Genomic DNA, 12,534 nt, shown 5'->3' with positions numbered 1-12,534 from the left:
AAAGGCTGAAGAGAGAACTTTGTGGTTAAGAGAGCATAGTGTTCTTGCAGAGGACCAGAGTTTGGTGCCTGTCACCCATAGCTAGAAGATCACAACTGTCTGTAACCTTAGCTCCAGGAAATTTAACACCTTCCTCTGGCCTTTTGAGGCACCTGCAGTGAAATACATATACTCTCCCTTGACATACACCTCAAAATACTTTTAAAAACCAAATGAAGAGGGCTGGAGGGCTAGAGAGATGGCTCAGCGGTTAAGAGCACTGACTGCTCTTCCAGAGGTCCTGAGTTCAATTCCCAGCAACCACATGGTGGCTCACAACCATCTGTAATGGGGATCCGATGCCCTCTTCTGGTGTGTCTGATGACAACGACAATGTACTCACATATATACGATAAATAATCTTTTAAGAAAAAGAAGAAAGGGGGGTTGGGGATTTAGCTCAGTGGTAGAGCGCTTGCCTAGCAAGCACAACGCCCTGGGTTCAGTCCCCAGCTCCAAAGAAAAGAAAAGAAAAAAAAAAAAAGAAAGAAAAAAACAAAAGAAGTTGACAAATTTTAGCAACAAGATAGTTAGGAACAATGGTACTTAGGTACACACTGCAGTAAGCACTAAGCAGTTGTTTTTGCTAAAATATATTTACTCCTCAGTCAGGCCCATAGGGTAAATAAAAGTAGTAGAAGAAGCTGGGCGGTGCTGTGGAGCGCCTTTAATTCCAGCACTCAGGAGGCAGAAGCAGGTGGATTTGTGAGTTCAAGGCCAGCCTTGTCTGCCGAGTGAGTTTCATAGCACCTAGGACTACATAGAGAAACCGGATTTAAAAAAAAAAAAAAAAAGAGGACTAGTATTTCTGACTTCATTTCTGTCTGTCTCCTTTACTTTAACTTACAGCAAGTATTAATGATTATCCTCGACCTTTCTGCTCCAACAAATCTCCAGAGGAAGACAGCCCTCCCCACAATTATCCACGGTAATGAGACTGCGCCATCGGCAAATTAACATTTAAAGTGTACTGAGGGTCGGGGATATAGCTCAGTGAGAGGAGTGTTTGCCTAGCATACACACTGGGCCATGAGTTAAGCTCCCAGGACCACCCTTCCCAACTTTCAAATCACTAAGTGTCGTGTTGCAGACCTATAAGCCCAGCAAATGAGAGAGGCAGGAAAACCAGGAGTTCAAGGCCAGCCTTAAATACATAAAAAAATGTAAGGCTGACCTGGGCTAAATGAGAACCTCACCTTTAAAAAAAAAAGGCTAGGATTATACCTAAATTGCTATAATTTTGGTATAATTACCAACCAGCCACGAAACTCTCAGTTAGATTTACAGTACTGCATACAATCAGTGTAATGGCACATGATGTAGAAACTTCTAGTTCTTTATTTTATGTGACTACACTGTGACTGTCTTCAGACACACCAGAAGAGGGCAATCAGATTCCATTACAGATGGTTGTGAGCCACCATGTGGTTGCTGGGAATTGAACTAGGGGATTCTGGAAGAGCAGTCAGTGCTCTTAACTGCTAAGCCATCTCTCCAGCCCAGTAAAAGGATTCTTGATGAAGGAATGTAAATAAGACCCCACAGACAGTGGGAGAGGAGCACTGAGCTTTGGTTTGGTTTGCTCTGCCTTGATATTCTTTGCTAAAGACAGGCATGTGGGGGTTGGGGATTTAGCTCAGTGGTAGAGCGCTTGCCTAGCAAGCGCAAGGCCCTGGGTTCGGTCCCCAGCTCCAAAAAAAAAGAAAAGAAAAAAAAAAATCCTGGGTTTTTGGGCTGGAGAGATGGCTCAGCGGTTAAGAGCACTGACTGCTCTTCCAGAGGTCCTGAGTTCAATTCCCAGCAACCACATGGTGGCTCACAACCATCTGTAATGAGATCTGATGCCCTCTTCCTGTGTGTCTGAAGACAGCTACAGTGTCCTTGCATATAATAAATAAATCTTTAAAAAAAAAAAAAAAAAGACAGGCATGTGTTTGCCTTAAATAGCATTGTTGAGCTCGCCTCATGGTAACATTGCCATTGAGAGAAACTCGCCAAGGAACTTCTTGTGAGATCCCTTTGGCAGTTTGCCACTTCTGCGGCCGGGCTTCAGGCCAGTCAGTGAGCCTAGCAGTTTCTTCAGGATTGAACTACAGTTGCCTGGTGACTGCTTGCTGAAAGGACTGGACTGTAGCTGCTGGTTCATGCCTGGGGTTTGCCTGCCTCGAGGACTGGTCTGCAGCTGCTGAATTGTACTTGGTGTTTGCTACAGGACTGAACTGCTGCCCAAGAAGATGGAGCTTGCTCTCAAAGAACTATTGCTGAACCGGTCCATTTCCCCCATATCCTAATAACTTTTCTCTTCCACTACCTTTGCTGGGTGGTGGGCTAGAGGAGAGAAGAGAGGTTGAACCCTTATTAAGAGTAGGATGTGGGAGTAGGCTCAGCGGTTAAGAGCACCCGACTACTCTTCCAGAGGTCCTGAGTTCAATTCCCAGCAACCACATGGTGGCTCACAACCATCTGTAAAGAGATCTGATGCCCTCTTCTGGTGTATCTGAAGACGGCTACAGTGTATTTATATATAATAAGTGAATAAATCTTTATTTAAAAAAAAAGAGTAGGATGTGGGCTAGAGAGATGGCTCAGAAGTTAAGAGCACTGACTGCTCTCCCAGAGGTCCTGAGTTCAAATCCCAGCAACCACATGGTGGCTCACAACCATCTGTAATGGGATTCGATGCCCTCTTCTGGTGCGCCTGAGGACAGCTACAGTGTGTATATATATATATATATATATATATATATATATGTATGTATATATGTATATATATACACACATATATGTATATATATATAAAGTAAATATTTTTTTAAAAAAGTAAGATGCATTTTATGGCTACAAGCACATGCCTATAATCACTGTTGAAAGACCCCCTCCCAGAAAGGGAATTGTACAAGCCCAAGGCCCTCAACTATAGAAGTAAAAAGTAAGTTTTTAGATACACAGACTCAGAACTAAAATAAGCCTGGGAAAGTTCAGATGTGTCCAAGCTTTGTGGGACAAGCTGACCCATCATTTAGACAAAACAGACCATAAAAGAAAACAAAATACAGAAACCAGTCTAAATTATTGGTATTGCTTTATGGGCCACCTAACAAGAGATAAGCCCCTAGCCCCTTACATTCTGGACGTCCCAACCTGCACGTATTCTCTTGCTGTGTGACAACCTCATTTGAATAGCCAATTGGGTGTAACCATACATCCGCGCCTCACTTGAATCCACCAACCATACATCTGCTTCTGTAAGCCTGCTTCTGCTCCCCAACACCTTATAAAAACCCGCCCCTGGTTCTGCTAGGTGCGCCAGTCCTCTCGAGCTGACTGGGACACCCACAGGTACCTGTGTACCCCAAAATAAACCCTCTTGCAGATTGCAGCCTGTGGACTCGGACTGGTCATTGGGCTCGAGGATCTCCCTCCTGAGGGAAGATTCTCTCTGAGAGTCTTACACTGTGATCAGTAGATATAGTTCAGAAAGTAAGGATTTTGAACTCGAGACCAGACTAAACTACATCAAATCCTGTCTCGAAAACAGTAAAGGTCCCGTGAGATGACTCAGTGGGTAAAAGTCCTTGTCAAGCAATTGTGCAAGCCTGTAATCCTAAGTTCGATCCCAAGGACCTACATAGAGACAAAAGAAGAGAATCAACTCTACAAAATTGTCCTCTGACCTTCACTCTCTGTCTTAGTGTATGTCTGTGTGTGCCTGCGTTTGTATCGAGGAAAGAAAATACCATGGCCAGTACCTGCTCAGAACAATACACAACCTAGAAAAAAGCCTCAGTGAGGTTCTCCTGCAGGTCAGGTGACCTCACCTTCAACAATGGTTTCTTGAGGTTAGTATCGCAACTCGAGGCCTAAGCCTTCACAGCATTATCATGCTAAAATGCTTCTGCTCAGATAGTCTCTGCTGAAAAAGGGGCAAAACAAGACCCAGCGGCCGCGTTGCTAAGCAATCACTCAGACAGCAGAACGGAATCGCTCTGGTACACCTCTTCCGCTGACAGGAAGTGACGCACAGTCCACTTGGGCAGAACTAGGGGGGGCGCAGCCTCTCTGGGGCGGGGCCTGCTACGGGGCGGGCCTCTTGGGTGGGCCCTGTGGGGGCGTGGCACGCTGCCCGCCGGGCCGGGGCGGGCCAGGGCGCGCCGGGGAGGGGCGCTGCTGTCCCGTGTAGTCTGTGCTCCTGTTCAACCGCTGTCCTCCCCGGAACCTTGGGAATGTGGATCCCAGACTCCAGGGACCGCAGTTGAGCCAGTCTCGGCAGTCCTGTACCACTTGCTGAAGAACAGGATCTCGTGGACGCGTCCGAGAGCAGGTCAGGATCGGACTAGGTAACTCTCAACGCGCGTGCTAGTTCGGGCCAAAGCGGTCTGCGTCCTATCGCCATGCGCTAGTGGGGGCCTGGAGCGGGTCCCGCCTCCCGGAATGAGGCGCACAGCTAAGGTCGGCCCGGGTTGCGCTCCCAGAGTAGCAAGAGCACGGGGCCTGGCACCTTCAAGCCTGAGGAACTCGGCCAAACAAATCTGAGCTCCGTCGTGTACTGTTCCCTGGAGGGCGCTGTAGTGACCCGGAGCGACAGGGGTTGACCTATCCTCCGGACCCTTTGCTCCGGAGGACTTGTGTTAAATCTCTTGCAGTTCCTTAAATCCTAATGCTCTTTGGACACGGTATGTTTGGTATCAGTGAGAATCAGTTCATGTTCTTCAAGTTAAGAGCCAAGCAGTGAGGTAGGTGGTCAAGAGGGGTGATGGCAATGTAGTCCATCCTCACAGTTCTTTCTGCTGTTCTTTTAATGCGGCCGCCTCCTCCCGCTGCTGCCTTGAACTGGAAGTAATCTTCCTGCCTCAGTCTCTGAAATGGGGGACTTGCAGGTGCTAGTCATTACCCCGAGCTGCCCGTTGTTTCATCTGCATTGGCGTTTTTTCTTACTCCTTCCATTGCCTCCCTGTGTTGCTTCATAACAAACACGAAGTGTATTGGTTTAAAACAATCTTTATCCTAGGCGTGGTGCAATCCCTGAAGTTGAGGCTGAGACGTATGAATTCTGAGTTTGAAATCAGCCTGGGCTACACAATATGAGGTCTCCAAATAAACGCAAGAAATAAAACAACCTTTATTAGTCAACACTTTCAGTGGGTAGGGAATCAGATGTAGTCTACCTAGGTGTTGATGGTCCATTATTTCTCTCCAATCCAAATCCAAGATAGTGGACTCAAAAAGACCAGTGGCAGGAGTCCTCGTTGTCTCTTGTTTTCTGTTGGTGACTGTCTTTCCTCATAAGGAGTTATCTGTAAGGGAAGTGGGGAGATAGAAACCACTGTTCTGGGGTTGGGGATTTAGCTCAGTGGTAGAGCGCTTGCCTAGGAAGCGCAAGGCCCTGGGTTCGATCCCCAGCTCCGAAAAAAAAAGAACCAAAACAAAACAAAAAAAAAAAAAAAAAAAAAACCAAAAAAAAAAAAACCAAAACAAAAAAAAAAAAACCACTGTTCTTTGACCCAGCTTGGGAAATCTAACACTCCCTTCCACATTCCGTATTACTAGGTTTAAGGAGGAAGTATATGCAGCAGAGCTTATGAAGTGTGTTCATGCATTCAAGTGTGAGTGCAGGTATACATGTGTCAGAGAAGACAACTTGGGGCTCTCCCTCCTCTATATGGGGTCCAGAGAATCCTCTTGTCACGAGTCCTCCAGTGCTGGAATTGTGTGTCACCATTCCAGAACCCTACTGACTGACCTAGCACCCCAGCTCCCAAACTCTCTTTCAGGAATGGAGTTTTTTGAGGAAAAGTTTTGCTTTTATCTCTGGCTAGCCTGGAGCTCATGATATAGACCAGGCTGGCCTCAAACCAGAGGTGAGCCTCTTTGCTCTGTCAAGTATTATTGGGGGTCTCAGAAATGTGCTACCAAGTCCAGCTTGTGAATTGTTACTGTTTTCAGAATTATTTTATGTGTGAAACTGTTTTGCTTGTAAGTATATGTGTGTGTGTGTGTGTGTGTGTGTGTGTGTGTGTGTGTATGTATGTATGTATGTATGTATGTGCACCATGGGAATGCTTGGTGCCGGTGGAGGTCAGAAAAGGGTGTTGGATCCTCCAGACCTGGAGTTACAGATGGTTTTATGACCCACCATGTGAGTGCTGGGGAGTCACGGCCAGTGCTCCGAACCAACTCTCCTGCCCCTTGTGATTTTATTTTAAAATCCTGCTATTGTGGGCAGAGGTGCTTACTCTTTCTAATTACAGCTGACGTCTTCCACCAAACACTCACATGAGCTTTAATTGCTGTGAGAATGGCTGGTCGGTTGGTCTTGGTATGGGGCTTTCCCAGGGAAGGGAAGCATTCAGCACCCAGGGATGATGCTGAGCCCTTGGAAGAGCCGACCTCCCTGTAGAAAATGGAGCTAGTCTTACAGAGAAATACGTGGCCATAGGAGTAGAATGAAGGCATAGGTGCTGTCACATCTAACTGACGTTCTGAATTTACAATCGGCATTTAAAGTCACCCAATCCTGCGAGATTTCTTTAGTGAACATAACATGTTAGTAAGTCATGTGTGTTTTATAGGCACACGTGCTAATAACTCTCCCAAGAGAGGCCGATGATCATATTAAGAACATTTATTCAGTGTGTACTTTAAGTCTATTTTCTGCCAGCTACTATTCTGCCTTGTCCTTGGGTGGGACTAGGATGGGGGATGGGGAAGCAAGGACAAGTGTGTGTTCTTAATTTCTGGAAATATCTGTGGAAACCAATGTGAGAGGCGCCCTACACCACAGTGCTGTAAATCATCATGGGAAAGTGTCCCAGTAGATTCTGGGCACATCAGGGTTTTGCAGATAGAGTAGGAGCAGAGGGGTAAGGGCAGATGAAGGGACAGGTGCATAGCCGCAGTATGATGGGAACCAACAGTGGGTATGATACAGGGGGAGGATGACACTGGACAGACAGACAGACAGGGATGGAAAGACCTGGAGTTATCCAAGGTGTTGACTTTGTTCCAAAGTGGCGATGAGTCATTCTGGAATTGTAGCAGGAGTAACATGCCCAGCAGATATTTTGGGAACATTAGAGAAAGCTCTGGGATTCACTGTGAGAGTTTTTTTTTTTTTTTTTTTTTTTTTTTTAAGATTTATTCATTTATTATATATAAGTACACTGTAGCTGTCTTCAGATACACCAGAAGAGGGCATCAGATCTCTTTACAGATGGTTGTGAGCCACCATGTGGTTGCTGGGAATTGAACTCAGGACCTCTGGAAGAGCAGTCGGGTGCTCTTAACCGCTGAGCCATCTCTCCAGCCCACTGTGAGAGGTTTTAAAATATAACCTATGTGGTCTCCCGGAGGCGGACCCAGGGCTGCTCAGACAGCTCAGCAGGTGCATGCACCTGCTACCAAGCCTGGTGAGCCCTAGATCCCACTCGGCATGAGGAGAGGGCCAACTCCTGCACGTTGTCCTGACTTCATATGTGCTCTGTCTGTGGCATGCGTGTGCCCACACCCATACACAAAACACACACACACATTAAGGAGAACGAAACAAAGAGGAGGAGCCAGACTGACAGGTTAGAAGCTACAGGGCTTATTAAGCATTTAAAATTTTATCATGGATCTCACCCAAAATTGATCTTGAAACCCATATGCTTGATGTGATGTGCTCCCAATCTCCTTTGTAAACTCCTTCTAGGAACGATTGTTGTCACGATATAACACACACGGAAAATGCTGACTCTTAGCTAAATAACCAGAAAATCGATGCCGACAGTTGGGGGTGACTCATCTCTGAAGTGGAGTATATTTTAGGGTGTTCTTAGGTTGAACATGCTGGATAAGCATGCTAGCTCATAGGTTACCTCAGTCGGTCTTGGTAGTTGATTCACAGAGCTGTTGCTCTCTGCTTTTGTGAATGTATAGATATGTGCATTGTAAACATTTTTTAAGATGATACGGTGTACAGGTGAGGTGGCACCAGCCTACAGTCTTAGCATTGGGGAGGGACAGGTATGAGTTTGAGGTCGATCTCAGCTACATAGCAAGTTGAAGGCCGGCCTGGGTTATGAGACCCCTGTGTAAAAAAACAAACAAAAAACAGGAAACAAACCACAAAAAATTATAAATAAATCTATGTGAAACTTAAAGCAAATTAATGCAAAATTAGAGTTATAATTTATCTTAATATGCCCCCTACTAAATACAGGAATGAAAAAGGAATAATACTGATTTATGGAGGAATTGCAGGAAATAAAGCTAATCTGGATTTCAGGGAAAAGTTTATTCCTTGGGCTAATCTGTAAGGCTTATCTGAGGCCATTTTTCTTCTGAGCATCAGGCCTGTATGTGCTGGGAACCTTTTTGTCTCAGCAGGGAACCATGACCTTAAAATTCATTCCCCTTTGAGAAATGGCTGAGGCTCTGTCCTTTGAGACTGCGCTTTGTGGAGGGAGTCAGTGGTGGTTCCCTGTAAACAACTGAACACTAACTATCTTTGTCTCATATCTGCTTGGCTCAGCTGGAAAGCCGGGTGCTGCCTGGCTGGGTTTTTGTGGGTGTCTCTCTCAAGTATCTCCTGTTGGAATGCAGGGAGCAGTCCTGGAGGTGGCACCGGCCACACAGTGTCAAAGACATTCTTTGTTCTTTCCTTTGTTGGTTTTGGTTTTCAAGGCAGGGTTTCTGTCACCTTGGCTATTCTGGACCTGAGTGTGAGGCCAGCCTTGAATTCAGAGATCCACCTGCCTCCCAGCTGCTGGGATTAAAGGTGTGTGTGACCACACCCAGCTTGTTCTTATTTTGTTTTGTTTTGTTTTAATTTGTTTTTCCAGATAGAATTTCTGTGTTTAACACTCCAGGCTATCCTGGAACTTGCTTTGTTGACCTGTCTGCCTCTCTGGCCTTGAACACCCAGAGATCAGCCTGCTTCTGCCTCCTGAGTATGCCTCCTCAAGGTATGTGTGTACCTCCATGCCTAGCCTTGACCTTGTTTTTTGTTGTTGTTGTTTTTTTTTTTTTAAGATTTATTTATTTTATCCTTATGTGAGTACACTGTATTTGGTCTTCAGACATTTCAGAAGAGAACATCCCATTACAGATGGTTGTTAGCCACCATGTGGTTACTGGGAATTGAACTCAGGACCTCAGGAAGAGCAGTCAGTGCTCTTAACCACTGAGCCATTCCTCTAGCCCTTGATCTTGTTTTTTAAGACCAGATCTTGCTACATATAGCCCAGGCTGAATTTCAGCTCCATATGAGTGTGTGTGTGTGTGTGTGTGTGTGTGTGTGTGTGTGTGTGTGTGTGTTGGGGTCTTTCAATTACCAATGTGTGCCATCATGCCCAGATGGTAAATACATTTTTTATAATAATTGTCTTTTTTTTAAAGATTTATTTATTTATTATATGTGAGTACACTGTACCTGTCTTCAGACACACCAGAAGAGGGCATCGGATCTCTTTACAGATGTTTGTGAGCCACCATGTGGTTGCTGGGAATTGAACTCAGGACCTCTGGAAGAGTAGTCGGGTGCTCTTAACCGCTGAGCCACCTCTCCAGCCTGGTAAATACATTTTTTAATTACCTGTGTGTATACTGTTAGGCTCTAGAACAAGGAGACTGAATTATCTTGCTCATCTTTGTGTCCAGACTTACTCCTTATCGTCTTGTGCCCACCATGGTTCCAATGATATTTGTGTGGCCTGTGGGACGCCATAGATGTCTTTCTGCCATTAAACAGCTGCTGATCTGGCAGAAGATGAGTGTGCATGGAAGGCTTTGAGTGGGAGGTATGCCACAGTAATAGAATGCTGGCCTGGCATGTGCAAGGCCTGAGTGGCGTGCGTGCGTGCGTGCGTGCGTGCGCCCTCTTGCTCGTTCTCTCCCTCCCTCCCATTCTTCCCTCCCTCCCTCTCATTTATATTTCTGGGGTAGGATGAGGTTAACCATGGTCGGTAGAGTCAAACTAAACTTTTCTAAGACTTGATGCTTAAGATGAGACTTGAATGAAATGGAGGGGTAGATGTTCCAGGCTCTGTGTGCCCATGTAGGAGTGCATGTGAGAGCGCAAGAGAAAGAGCATGTGAGATCATGTGAGATCATGTGTGTCTGTGTGAGAGGGCATGTGTGAGTTTGTGTATGTGTGTGCCCGTGTGTATGTGTGTGTGTTTGTATGTGTATGTGTGTGCCCGTGTGTATGTGTGTGTGTTTGTATGTGTATGTGTGTGCCCGTGTGTATGTGTGTGTGTTTGTATGTGTATATGTGTTCTCGTGTGTCCGTGTGTCCCTTTACTTTCAGATATCAGTACAATTACCATTACCATTTGTTCTTTCTGGCATGGGATTTCAAACCCTCCATAAATGTGAAGCAAACAGAACCAGACTCTCTTACTCTCGGTTGTCAGCGACTTAGAGTAGAGCACTTGGGGACGGGGAAGCATATTTCATTTCTCTCCTGCACCTCCCTTGTTTTTTTTTTTTTTTTTTTTTTTTTGTTCTTTTTTTTCGGAGCTGGGGACCGAACACAGGGCCTTGCACTTCCTAGGCAAGCGCTCTACCACTGAGCTAAATCCCCAACCCCTGCACCTCCCTTGTTATGAGCTGAAGGAGCTGTTGCACAATTTTATTGTTCTGCCCCACAATCAACCTTTTTACCCAGGTCATGATCGCCTGTGTGCATGGACAGGCGTGGCAGGGACTTGCCTGGAAGAGTGCACAGTTTCCTGATAGTCCATGGTGCCAGGGTGTAATTGGCTTCAAAAGCCATCATAGCAACGGCCTTGCCTCAGAGCGATCCTGGTTTGTTTGCCCGCTTATGTGATACATAGCATAGGGTTGGAGTGTTGCTTATTAGATGGTTATCTGGCGTGAAGTAAGCACTGGTTTCGATCCCCAACTCCTAGTACTTCAACGTGTGTGTGTGTGTGTGTGTGTGTGTGTGTGTGTGTGTGTGTGTGTGTGTTTGTACTTGTTCTTGAGTGTGCATTGGGAGGCCAAATGAACATCAGGTATCTTTCTCAGTTCTTCTCTACTGTATTTTTTTTTCCTTATTTTATACACATGAGTGCTTTTTCTGTGAGTATGTTTCTTCACCACATGAGTTCCTAGTGTCTGTGGAGGTAAGAAGAGAGTGTTGGATCCCCCGGAACTGGACTTCGAGGTGGTTGTGAGTCGTCATGCATGTGCTAGGAATGGAACCTGAGTCCTCTGGAAGAGCATCGGCCAGTGCTGTTAGCTGTCGAGCCATCTCTGCAGCCCTGACAATAAATTGCTAAGAAATGTATTTTAAAACAATTTTTTGTTTACATGTAATTGTAGCAGTTATTGAAGTGGAGGAAATTGGCATCCTAGTGCCAAATGTGCTTCTTTATTTTTACCTGTGAAATTAAAATTAGGCCGAGGTCACATTCCTTCAATCGCAGAGCCTGGGAAGCAGAGGCAGGTGCCTCTCTGTGACCTCAAGGCCAACTTGCACTACTTAATGAGTTGGAGGCCAGCCAGGGACACACAGTGAGACCCTGTCTCAAAAGTAAATAAATATTTAAAAATTTTAAAATAAAGATCAAGATGTAGTAGAACACATCTTTAATCCCAGCACTCAGGAGGCAGGCTGATCCCTGTGAGTTTGAGGCCAGCCTGGTCTACATAGTGAATTGCGGGACAGTCAGGGTTATGAATAGACTCTGTCTCAATAAAGTTAGTTTGAATATGTGATACTGCGAGACAGGGGTCTTCAGAGCTTGCTGGGCTCCATGACAACTTTGATTTTGTAAATGCTGTATTTGTACTGTATTGTAAATGTAAATTTTGTATTTGTATAAATGCATAATAAAAAAATGCCTGATAGAGACATGCTCAGAGGTTGAGAGCAGGAACTGCTCTTCCAGAGGACCTGAGTTCAATTCCCAGCAACCCTCCGTAATGGGATCCGGTGCCCTCTCTGGCCTGCAGCATAAATGCAGGCAGATACTACATACTAAATAAATAAAATAAATGCCAGAAGTTCTGAGCCATCTAGGAAACTGTAGAAACTTAGTCCTAATGTAAAGCTGGGATTCTTTGGGAGTTGTTTGTTTTGTTTTTAATTTAGGATCCCATGTAGCTCTGGCTAGCCCTGAACTTGCTATGTAGCCAAGGCTGATCCCGATCCTTAGGCCTTCGGCCCTATCTCCCATGTGCTGGGTTTATAAGTGTTTACCACTATGTCTGGTCTTGTTTTCCTAATAACCAAATGTCCAGACTCTAGTTGTTAGTGTAGAGTCTGCAGCGTCTTAGGGACAGTATCTGGCTCAGTTTCATCGAGCTGGAATCCATACCAGGTTTTCTTGGCAGCCAGGTCTTGGGAGGCTTTGTCTGGTCGGTCCTCCAGGTATTATTACTGACCACAGCAAAGGAAAACATGAATACCTCTGTGGCAATGAAGGACACATCTCTGAGCCACTCTCAGTGCCTGTTTGCAAAGCCGAGTGAAATGTGAAGTGGCTGGCATTGGCTTTGTTGCTCCTG

The 12,534-nt window shown here is 45.5% G+C and overlaps 1 protein-coding gene across 12 annotated transcripts in view; it reads left to right on the top strand.

The window, feature by feature from the left end:
- The first annotated feature begins 4,155 nt into the window (after window positions 1-4,155).
- Fam234a (family with sequence similarity 234, member A) overlaps window positions 4,156-12,534 on the top strand; it is a 31,120-nt gene continuing 22,741 nt past the window's right edge. For 4 of the 12 annotated variants that reach the window (XM_087572841.1, XM_087572834.1, XM_087572839.1 and 1 more), the window contains exon 1: window positions 4,156-4,360. The gene's annotated coding sequence lies outside the window, so the exon portion shown is untranslated. Of the gene's footprint in view, window positions 4,377-8,532; window positions 8,985-9,495; window positions 9,593-12,534 lie in introns of those variants that run through there. The other 8 variants (XM_087572842.1, XM_087572835.1, XM_087572840.1 and 5 more) reach the window with 5 other exon arrangements.

The sequence above is a fragment of the Rattus norvegicus genome, chromosome 10 (genome assembly GCF_021556685.1).
Source record: "Rattus norvegicus strain SHRSP/BbbUtx chromosome 10, alternate assembly SHRSP_T2T, whole genome shotgun sequence".
NCBI lineage: Eukaryota > Metazoa > Chordata > Mammalia > Rodentia > Muridae > Rattus > Rattus norvegicus.
This window is presented reverse-complemented; position numbering and strand designations above follow the sequence as displayed.